At 41.0% G+C, this 12,573-nt stretch overlaps 1 pseudogene; it reads right to left on the reverse strand.

The window, feature by feature from the left end:
- Positions 1 to 1,188: 1,188 nt before the first annotated feature.
- LOC141582003 (tripartite motif-containing protein 64C-like) lies at positions 1,189 to 2,443 on the reverse strand (annotated as a pseudogene).
- Positions 2,444 to 12,573: the final 10,130 nt, after the last annotated feature.

Genomic DNA, 12,573 nt, shown 5'->3' on the forward strand with positions numbered 1-12,573 from the left:
AGAGCAGACAAGCTGGTGCCCTAGGAGACATAGCTATTACATTCCATTATACAAGGTTCCACTCTATATCTGGATTCTTATTTGAAACGTAAATTAATTTTGTTCTTTCTACTGCATAAAGAGGTTCATACCACTTTATGCTTAGTAAGTAATTAAATGTATATGACAGTTGAAATAATGACAGTCTCTATTATTCTAAGTCCTGTTCCTGTTCCCCATCATTTTATATAGGAAACTTTATCTTTCACTAGTTCATATTAAAAAGCCTTAGACAATTGAAATCAACTTGATAGAAAAAAATTATGCTGTAATTATTTTAAACTCTAACATAATAGTATTATCTTTGACTATAAATCTAAAAATTGATCTGTTGTCTTTTGATAGCTATTCATCATGTTCTATCCTATTTTGTTACTTACATTTTGGAAAAGTTTTCCAATGTTAGAATAATACTTGTACATATTAACACCCCTACTTATCCATTTACGCATCTTATTTATTGTGTATTCTAAAAATTGCACTGATAATATGTTAACAAAGAAGGCAAATACTGCTTTTGCCTCCTTGAAATTTCCAATCTGGTAGTAATAAGAGTTTTCTGAATATTATAATCTGATATAATGTACTCAGAGAGGATGAAATAGCACAGCCACCCAGCACTGAAAAACTATTGTATGAGCTGAAATGTGATTAATAATTAGGATGATAAGAAGTAAAAAAGTCTGTGAGATCAACTTAATTTGGTCAGATGTAAAAAGAAAATAAGCCCTCTTCTTTATTATTTGTAAGATAAGATATCCAGCACTTCATTTTTTTACCCCAGGCTGGTTCAAATACACAAGTAAGACAAATGGTTTACAATGTGTACAAACTTTGAAAACACACTCTGAAAAAATATCAGATTTTTAAAAACCCTCAAATAGTATGTTTTTTTTACCTGAATGCACAAATTGAAAAGCAGATTAAGTGTTATGAAGAAATGGTGGAGGGTGAATGGAGAATAAATGTTAATGGTTATTGGGATTCTTCTGGAAGTGATAAAAATGTCCAGGCAGTAGGTAGTTCTGATGGCTGCACAAGTGTGATATACTAACAACCTCTGAATTAAATACATTAGAAAAGGACTTTCGTGGTAAGGGAATGGATCTCAATAAACCTGTTACCAAAAACAAAAAGCTATAATTGATGTTCTAGTAAAAATTACACAATAATTTATTAAAATAACTTAATTAACAAAGGTATACAATCAAGGTGGTTATTTCATTTATAACCATAAAGTAATTACATTCCATGAAGTTACAATGAGCTCACAGGCTCCCACACATAGGTCTCTTTCCTTGAATAAGGTCTCAGAACACTATTTGCCTCATTTATGGGGGGAGGTCACAATAAATCATCATGAAACCAAATTTTCATGTGGAATCAAAGAAAAGAAAGGCCTCAGAGGGGAAGAGAAGAAGGAAAACCAAAGATAAGAGAACCTTTATAAACATCAAAGAAACTCACAGCTCCATTCTCATTATCCAGAAACACCCCGACCCAATCCCAAGGCCTTTGCACATAATGAATTATAGGTGGAGAGACTATAGTGATTGCTACTCTTTAGGGAAAATTAAAAAAAAAAAAAAAAAAAAAAACAAACCTTTCATCAGAACCAATAATGATATTGGTAACTGCTGTCCTGGAATCTTTGCAGACTCCCAGAATGCAGTTGGGGAGTAGGTCACATCCACTCCCCAGTAGTGCCTGCAGGAGGAGAATACTTGAGCTCCCCACAGCGCAAATCTCTCCACTCCTGGGGGATCCATGACTTCACTGCGATGGTCAACTCCAAATATCACTTGTCTCATGTCCTCAGAAAGGCTTATAGAGCAAGGAACCATTTCTGTACTCAGAGAATTACTCACTGCCAAAGAAAAAATACTGCCAAGCACTCAATGAGTGCTATGAGGGGCAGGGGCTCTGTGGCCCATTTATTCACTTCATTTGATCTTCTTCTAAGAAAATTGCAGAATGAAAGAAGGCAAAAGAATTCAGCCCCATGCATCCATGAAGATGAAATGTTACTACAGCTCTACAGCACATACAATTATGTATTATTCTGTAAATTATAGAGAAAAAAATGTGACCGTATCACTGGGTGGAGTAATGATTTAATATGTATCTCTACATAGTTTGTTTCAGGACATATCTAAAAAAATTTTTAGTAGAAAATTCTTCTTGTTTTGTCTTTAAGATCACCAATAGGTAGACATCACTTTGTTGTGATGCATTTATTGGAATGAAAATTATCAAATATTTGGTAGAAATTAATACATGTAAAGTTTAGAAGTTTCTGAAAATAATATTCTGGCTTTACATTATCTGTTTAGCCCCTGATTCAATCTACTCTGGGTTCCTGCCCTTTGCTGCCTAGACCTGCTCTCTTGAATGGGCCTAACATGGTCAGGCCATATTCACAATTCCTCACCTTTCAGTGATTATGAGAAGTATCTGATGGTATCAGAATTGTCCTGATTATGGATATGTTAGTCATTTTCTATGTTGATCAAAACTTTCTGATTTTATAAATAATAAAAGTGCTTGTAGAATGTATATAAATGTACTTAGAATGGAACCAATTAAAAGCCATTGTGCCAAATCTAAGGCTTCAAAATTGAATTATAATGAATAAACATGAAATATTGATGCCACCATGAGAACTAATGTCTTCATAACTGTATAAGCTGAATATTCTTTGTCCTCTTATTCTGCAGATACAGTATGTATCGCATTTTACATTTTCTTCAAACTGTAAGTCAGGAAATTGAGTTTTGATTATTGTAACATTACTATGCAGGTAAGAAAGATGCAGATGTTTTAGTAAACTCTGTATTACCTACATGTTAGAAATAATAAAACTTAAGCTAGGTGCGGTGGCTCAAGCCTGTAATCCCAGCACTTTGGGAGGCTGAGGAGGGTGGATCACGAGGTCAAGAGATCAAGACCATCCTGGTCAACATGGTGAAATCCCGTCTCTACCAAAAATACAAAAAATTAGCTGGGCATGGTGGCATGTGCCTGTAATCTCAGCTACTCAGGAGGCTGAGGCAGGAGAATTGCTTGAACCCAGGAGGTGGAGGTTGCGGCAAGCCGAGATCGCACCATTGCACTCCAGCCTGGGTAACAAGAGCGAAACTCTGTCTCACTACAGGCCCAGAGCTAATCACACGGTTGTACAAAGATAACATATTTTCATGCAAGATGTTTCCTCAGAATTCTGCCAGTTTTGGTTAACTGCATTTACATTTTATTCCATTCTCTTGGGGACATGAGAATGTTACTTTTTCTAAATTTTACTTGCACAAAAACTCACTTTCTCCAGACATATTATTCTCAGACATGACACAATTTCTAAAGGCATTGCCTCCCTCTGCCCATCACACCCCCTGGAAATATACAGAAATCCTGGAAATATTACAGAGAGCAGAAAACTCAGACCAAAACATTTGTGACATCAGCCTGCAGTTGTCACTAATGCTAGTCAGTGTCTAACAGAGAATGTTCCATGAGACAAAGGACTTAATCTTTTGTGCAAAACGAAGGGGTCTAATTCCAGCCTGAAAGCCCTGCTGCTGAGGGTCCTAGGGTGACCATCTTCCCGAGGTCTTTCCTACAACTGTATGTCTTGTGATGGAGCAGGTCTGGGATGCTTTTGGGAACAAACCTCCTTCCTCAGCCCATCCTTAGGGAATCTCCCTCCTACCTCTGTCTTTTTTACCTCCCACCCCTCTAGAATAGAAGACATCGCTATGATTCCTCAGAATAATTTTTTATAAAGATCTGTGGGTTAGAGCTGGGCAGGATGGATGAATTGGGAAGAACAAACTTCAGAATGGAAAATTGTTTTTAAATATATTTGAATTCATACAAATTTTAAATGAAAACTTTCCAGACCAAAGAGAAACAGACATCAGGGCCTCTTTTGAAACAAAATAAAAAATAGCCACTGAGGAATGCTGGGAAGATGGCCACCTAAGAACAGCTCAGGACTTCAGCTCCCAGTGAAAGTGCAGAGAGTGAGTGGATGCCGCATTTCCAGACAAACTCTTATTGCCCACAGACCAGGAGATACCCAGACAGAGGGGTCGCCAGCATCACAGTCCCAGCCGGTGCGGCTGTTTTGGCCCCCACGGGGCTGATTCTGCCCATGCAGCTGCTGTGACCATGCCCTGTTGCTGCGGTTCTCCCTACAAAAGCCACTGGTCTGGGAGCCCTCTTAGCTGGCGATCAGAGCCCTGAGACGGCAGAGTTCCCCATTCATCTGAAATAGCGAGTAAGGCCAGGAGATTCCTAGGCAAAAAATCCGCCAGGAGCCAGCGTCGCAGTTCGAGCCGACTCCGTGAGTCGCAGCACGGGAGATCTCGGCGCCTTTTCAACAAGCGACCGGAACGTGGGGTAGTTAAACTTAAAAGAAAAGACTCTGAGTCAGGGAGCCAAGTGATCAGGCTCGGTTGGTCCCAGCCCCCCACCCCCAACAACAACGAAAACAAAAACAGTAATTGGAAACCGTCTGGGTTGAGCCCTTCAAACCAAGCACAGCTGAACCGGGACGGTGGGGCCTGGTGGGGGAGGGGTTTCCGCCATTACTGAGACTCTCCACCACTACTGAGGCAGGCTGCCGTTGCCGAGGCAACCCGCCATTGCTGAGGCAACCTGCCACAACAGAGAGAGTCCGCCATAAAAGAGACGGGGCCACCATTGCTGAGACAGTTCTAGGTACGCCCATATAAACAGGACTGCAGGGAAGAGCTCAGGGCAGCTGGGCAGAGCCCACAGCAGCTCAGCAAAGCCCCTGCGGGCAGGCAGTGGCTAGGCGTGCTGCTAGCTGGGAGGGTCAGACCTGAAAGAAAAATCAAAAAAGGCAGTAGTACAACGGAAACTCATAAAGCCCCAACTCCCCGGGACAGAGCACCTGGGAACAAAAAGTGCTTTATGAGTTCAGCTTCAGCAGACCTAAACGTACCTGCCCAGCAGCTCTGAATGAACAATGGAGCTCACAGCTCAGGACTTAAGCCCCAATAAAAGATAGACTGTCTCCTAAAGTAGCTCCCTGACCCCAACAGATCCAAAGACTTACCTCATAAAGGAGAAAATGGACTGACAGTAGGCGAGCATCCTTCTGGGACAAATATAGCAGAAGAGGGAACTGGCAGCAACCCTTACTGTTCTGCAGCTGCTGCAGGTGATCCCCAGGCAAGCAGGGCCCAGAGAGGACCTCAGGAGTCCTACAGCTGAGGGGCCAGACTGTTAGAAGGAAAGCTTAAAAAAAAAAAAAAAAAAAGTAACTTCAGCATCCACGAACTAGAAGCTCACTCAAAGACCCAATCTGAACGACAGTAACTACAAAGACAACAGGTGGATAAACCCACAAAAATGGGAAGAAACCAGCGCAAAAAGGATGAAAACTCCTGAAACCAGAACACCTCTCCTCCTAAAAGGGATCACAACTCCTCACCAGCAAGGGAACCAGACTGGATGGAGAAGGAGGGTGATGAAATGACAGAATCAGACTTCAGAAGGTGGGTAGTAAGAAACTACAGTGAGCTAAAAGAACATGTTCTAAACAAACGCAAAGAAACTAGGAACCTTGAAAAAAGATTGGACGAAATGCTAACGAGAATGGACAGCATAGAGAGGAATATAAGTGAATTGATGGAGCTGAAAAACACGAGAACTTCGTGAAGCATGCACAAGCTTCAACAGCCAAATTGACCAAGCAGAAGAAAGGATATCAGAGGTCGAAGATCAACTCAATGAAATAAAAAGAGAAGGCAAGAACAGAGAAAAAAGCACAAAAATGAATGAACAAAATCTTCAAGAAATGTGGGACTATGTGAAAAGACCTAAACTACGTTTGATAGGTGTACCTGAATGTGATGAAGAGAATGAATCCAAGCTGGAAAATACTCTTTAGGATATTATCCAGGAAAACTTCCCCAACCTAGCAAGGCAGACCAATATTCAAATCCAGGAAATACAGAGAACACCACAAAAAGATATTCCTCAAGAAGAGCAACCCAAAGGCACATAATCGTCAGATTCACCAGGGTTGAAATGAAAGAGAAAATGCTAAGGGCAGCCAGAGAGAAAGGTCGGGTTACCCACAAAGGGAAGCCCATTAGACTCACAGCAGATCCCTCAGCAGAAACCCTACAAGCCAGAAGAGATTGGGGGCCAATATTCAACATCCTTAAAGAAAAGAACATTCAACCCAGAATCTCCTATCCAGCCAAACTAAGCTTCATAAGTGAAGGAAAAATAAAATCCTTTGTGAACAAGCAAGCACTCAGAGATTTCATCACTGCCAAACCTACTCTACAAGAACTCCTGAAAGAGGCTCTACACATATAAAGGAACAACCAGTACCAGCCACTCCAAAACACACCAAATGGTAAAAGAGCATCAACACAATCAAGAAGCTGCATCAACTAACCAACAAAACAGCCAGGTAGCATCAAAATGAAATTATCAAATTCACACATAACAATACTATCCCTAAATGTCAATGGACTAAATGCCCCAATCAAAAGGCACAGACTGGCAAATCGGATAAAAAGCCAAAACCCATCAGTGTGCTGTATCCAGGAAACCCATCTTACATGCGAGGATACACAAGGCTCAAAATAAAGGGATGGAGGAAGATCTACCAAGCAAATGAAGAGAAAAAAAAAGCAGGAGTTGCAATTCTCATCTCTGATAAAATAGACTTTAAAGCAACAAAGATCAAAAGAGACAAAGAAGGACATTACATAATGGTAAAAGGATCACTGCAACAAGAAGAGCTAACGATCCTAAATATATACGCACCCAATACAGGAGCACCCAGATACATAAGGCAAGTTCTTAATGACTTACAAAGAGACTTAGACTCCCACACAATAATAGTGGGAGACTTTAACACCCCCTTGTCAATATTAGACAGATCAACCAGACAGAAAATCAACAAGGATATCCAGAACCTGAATACAGACCTGGAACAAGCAAACCTAATAGACATTTACAGAACTCTCCACCCCAAATCCACAGAATATACATTCTTCTCAGCACCACATCACACCTACTCTAAAATTGACCACATAATTGGCAATAAATCACTCCTCAGCAAATGCAAAAGAACAGAAATCATAACAAACAGTCTCTCAGACCACAGTGCAATCAAGTTAGAACTCAGAATGCAGAAACTAACTCAGAACCGCACAGCTTCATGGAAACTGAACAACTTGCTCTTGAATGTTGACTGGATAAACAATGAAATGAAGGCAGAAATAAAGATGTTCTTCGAAACCAATGAGAACGAAGACACAACATACCAGAATCTCTGGGACACATTTAAAGCAGTCTCTAGAGGAAAATATATAGCAATGAGTGCCCACATGAGAAGAAAGGAGAGATCTAAAATTGACACCCTATCATCAAAATTGAAAGAGCTAGAGGAGAAAGATCAAAAAAACCTCAAAACCTAGCAGAAGACAGGAAATAACTAAGATCAGAGCAGAACTGAAGGATATAGAGACAAAAAACTCTTCAAAAAAACCAATAAATCCAGGAGCTGGTTTTTTGAAAAGATCAATAAAATAGACAGACCACTAGCCAGATTAATAAAAAAGAAAAGAGAGAATAACCACATTGATGCAATAAAAAACGATAAAGGGGATATCGCCACAGATCCCACAGAAATCCAAACCATCATCAGAGATTATTACAAACAACTCTATGCACATAAACTATTAAACCTGGAAGAAATGGGTAAATTCCTGGACACCTGCATCCTCCCAAGCCTAAACCTGGAAGAAGCTGAAACCCTGAATAGACCAATAACAGGGTCTGAAGTCGAGGTAGCAATAAAGAGCCTACCACCCAAAAAAAGTCCAGGTCCAGATGGGTTCACAGCTGAATTCTACCAGACATACAAAGAGGAGCTGATACCATTCCTTCTGAAACTATTCCAGACAATCCAAAAAGAGGAAATCCTTCCCAAATCATTTTACGAGACAAACATCATCCTGATACCAAAACCCAGCAGAGACGCAACAAGAAAAGAAAATTTCAGGCCAATATCCATGATGAACATAGATTCAAAAATCTTCAATAAAATACTGGCAAACTGATTGCAACAGCGTATCAAAAAGCTCATCCACCATGATCAAGTAGGATTCATCCCGGGGATGCAAGGCTGGTTCAACATATGCAAGTCCATAAACGTAATTCATCACATAAACAGAACCAAAGACAAAAACCACATGATTATCTCAATTGATGCAGAGAAGGCTTTTGACAAAATTCAACAACGCTTTATGCTAAAAACCCTCAATAAACTAGGTATTGACGGAACGTATCTCAAAACAATAAAAGCTATTTACGACAAACCAACAGCCAATATCATACTAAATGGGCAAAAACTGGAAGCATTCCCTTTGAAATCTGGCACTAGACAAAGATGCCCTCTCTCATCACTCCTATTCAATATAGTACTGGAAGTTCTAGCCAGAGCAATCAGGCAAGAAAAAGAAATAAAGGGTATCCAAATTGGAAAGGAGGAAATCAAATTGTCTCTATTTGCAGATGACATGATTGTATATCTGGAAGCCCCCATCATCTCAACCCAAAATCTCCTGAAACTTACAAACAACTTCAGCAAAGTCTCAGGATACAAAATCAACGTGCAAAAATCACAAGCATTCCTATGCACCAGTAATAGACTTCAAGAGAGCCAAATCAAGAACGAACTGCCATTCACAATTGCTACAAAGAGAATAAAGTACCTAGGAATACAACTAACAAGGAACGTAAAGGACCTCTTCAAGGAGAACTACAAGCCATTGCTCAACGAAATAAGAGAGGATACAAGAAGATGGAGAAACATTCCATGTTCATGGTTAGGAAGAATCAACATCGTGAAAATGGCCATACTGCCCAAAGTAATTTACAGATTCAACTCTATTCCCATCAAGCTACCAATAACCTTCTTCACAGAACTGGAAAAAAACACCTTAAACTTCATATGGAACCAAAAGAGAGCCCGCATAGCCAAGTCAATTCTAAGCAAAAAAAAAAAAAAAAAAAAAAAAAAAAAAAAAACAAAGCAGGAGGCATCACACTACCGGACTTCAAACTATACTACAAGGCTACAGTAATCAAAACAGCATGGTACTGGTACCAAAACAGAGATATAGACCAATGGAACAGAACAGAGGCCTCAGAGGAAATACAGCATACCCACAACCATCTGATCTTCAACAAACCTGACAAAAACAAGCAATGGGGAAAGGACTCCCTGTTTAATAAATGGTGTTGGGAAAACTGGCTAGCCATGTGCAGAAAGCAGAAACAGGACCCCTTCTGTCCCAACCTGCAGGACAACAACAGGAGCTCGAAGGGAGGGAGTGGGGATGGATGGGCAGGAGACGCGAGAAATGGAGACAAGACAGGAGTCTGATCAAGTCTCGTTTATTGTTGCTGAGCTCACAGCTTAAATAGGCCAGGCAGGGAGGCGGGGCAAAGGAAGCTTGCAGTTGGGAAATTCCGGCCTTCCTAAGTTTCAAAAACTGAAACTTACCAGCAGGAAACAGAAACTGAAACATTCAGCGGAGAAACAGGAACTGAAACTGAAACATTCAGCAGAGAAACAGAAACATTACTGAAACTTATCAGCGAGGAAACAAAGACTGAAACTTGTCAACAGGAAAACAGGAACTGAAACTTAACTTGTGCAAACCTCAACAGATCACAAAATGGCGGCAATTGCTGCCCACAGGTCCCCCTTTTTTATTTTATTTAGAAATTAGGTTGAGTGGTAGTTATGCCCGTGGGAACCGTGCCTGTCTTAGGTCAGAGGACCCCACATGAGAGAACATTGACTCCTTATCCGTCATGGGGAGGGGAAAAACGTTTTCCTCCCTATCTTAGGCGGAGTGTCCTTACTCATGCTCCTCAGTTGCCCATCATTGGCTAACCGGTTCAGCTCGCCAGGTGACCTGAGAGGAAAGGTATCAAGCTCCATCTCTAGGTCTGCCATCTCCAGCCTGTGGTAATGGACCTGAATGGGCTGCATCTTTATGGCCTCAATTTGTGATCTTGAGAAGCTCCTGAGTTGCTGAGTATAACAGGACCGATAGACAGTAAGACAAGGAGGGAAAGCAATCAGGATATATAATACCATGTTGTTGACTCCTAAAAAGGGAAAAGATAGAAGATCCTCAGGGCTCGATGTCGTCCCTGGGTGGAGTTGGTTTTTCAGATTTTTTGGTATCTACTTGCTTTACAAGTCTCTCGGGAAGCCACCTGGCCGAATCGGCTTCCTTGGCATAAATGCACACCAATCCTCGACCCCAAATCAGGACCGGGTCTGGGCCATGCCATGCGCCCATCATGGGATCTTTCCACATTACCGATGCATAATGGCTTTTGGATTCAAAATGCCAGTGTCGATCGGCAGCGGAGTGTCCTTCTTGATCCAGTGTTAAAAAATTTAAAATAAATAAGGAGTGTGATAAAAGGTTTTTTGGTGATCCCTTATGGGGGTACCATTCCCCCTTTTTTATTTTATTTAGAGTGGTTTTTATGGTGAGATGAGCTCTTTCTACTATGCCTTGTCCCTGGGGGTTGTACGGGATGCCTGTAACATGTTGAATGTTTAGCTGAGTACAGAATTGAGTGAAGGCTGTACTGACATAACCAGGCCCGTTGTCAGTTTTGATTTTACGTGGACACCCCAGGGATGCAAAGGCAGTTAAAAGATGAGCAATAACATGTTTTGTGGCTTCTCTAGTTTGCAAAGTGGCAAAGATATATCCACTACAAGTATCAATGCAGACATGAATGTATTTAAGATTTCCAAATTCTGGGATGTGGGTGACATCCATTTGCCAAAGAGCGTTAGGTAGGAGGCCTCGAGGGTTAACTCCAAGATGTGGCACCGGTAAGTGAGGTGCACATTGTGTGCAGGACTTTACTATTTGTCGGGCTTGTTCTCTAGTTATGTGATGGAGTAGTCTTAAGGATTGAGCATTAAGATGATGCAAGTTGTGCGAATGTTGTGCTTGAGCTAGAGGGGTGTTAGGGAGTTGAACTAACAGAACACGGGTGGCTAGGTCTGCCTTGGCATTTCCAGAGGCCAATGGACCAGGTAAGCCTGAATGAGCACGTAAATGTCCAATGTAGAAAGGTTGTGTTCTGGAAATTAATAGCTTTTGTAGTTGAGAAAATAGTTTTGCAGCAGTTGAGGTGTGTTTTATGAATGGGGCTGTTTCTAACTTTGGGACAGAGGTAGCAATGTACGCACTGTCTGTATAAACATTGAGAGGATCATTGGGAAACATGGAAAATGCAACTATAACTGCATGCAGCTCTGCTAATTGGGCAGATGAAGATTGGGATTGAAAGCTGATAGTTTGGTTTGGGGTAACAAAGGCTGCAAGCCCTGTGGATGACCCATCAGTGAAAATGGTAATTCCACTTGGAAGGGGATGAAGTCTGGTATTTTTAGGAAAAACGAAATCATGTCTGTTGGCAAAATCTAGAAGCTTATTGGGAGGATAATGATTATCGAGGTTGCCAGTATAAGAGGCAAGTGCAATGGGCCATGCTTCAGTATTTTGCATGAGCCAATGGATCTGCTGTTTGTTATAAGGTTGGATAATGTTGTTAGGTTCCTGTCCGAAATATTCCTTGCCTAGGGTTTTTCCTTTGGTAATTAGACTGGCTACCATAAGGTAGTAAGGTTCAATGACTTTAGTGGGCATATTAGGAAGATGGATCCACATAAGTGGAGCAGTTTGCCAGAACACAGCTGTGGGAGATAATGAGGTATGACATATAATAAATTGGAGTGGTTTGTCAATATCGAAAAAGGTGATGGTTTGGTTATTGATAGCTTGGTTAACTAAATCGATAGCTGATTTTGCTTCAGGGGTGAGTTGTCTTAAAGAAGTAGGACTGGGATCCCCTACCAATGTATCGTATAGGGGCTTGAGATCAGCTTTGCATAATTTTAGATAAGGTAACAGCCAGTTTATGTCTCCTAATAATTTTTGAAAATCATTGAGGGTTTTTAAACAGTCTAGCCTGAGTTGCACCTTTTGAGTCGATAGGCGAGTTCCACTTAACTGAAATCCTAGGTAAGTGTAGGGATCAGTAAGTTGCACCTTCTCTGGGGCTATGACTAATCCACTAGCAGTAAGGGCAGTTTGTAGACTTTTGAAACAAGACAAGACCACTTCCTCTTTTGCTGCTGCTAAAAGTATGTCATCCATATAATGGATGATGTATACATCCTTCCAATCTTTTCTAACTTCAGCAATGGCGACGGCCACATATGACTGACATAAGGTGGGACTGTTGGCCATGCCCTGAGGCAAAACCTTCCATTGATATCTCTTCATAGGCTCTTTAAAGTTAATTGCGGGAAGGCTGAAAGTGAAAGCTTACAATCCTCTGGATGGAGAGGGATAGTAAAGAAACAGTCTTTTAAGTCTACAATAACTTTGTAGAATCCCAGAGGTATGGCTACAGGGGAAGGGAGGCCGGGTTGTA

Source organism: Saimiri boliviensis, chromosome 18 (genome assembly GCF_048565385.1).
Source record: "Saimiri boliviensis isolate mSaiBol1 chromosome 18, mSaiBol1.pri, whole genome shotgun sequence".
In the NCBI taxonomy this organism is placed as follows: Eukaryota; Metazoa; Chordata; class Mammalia; order Primates; family Cebidae; genus Saimiri; species Saimiri boliviensis.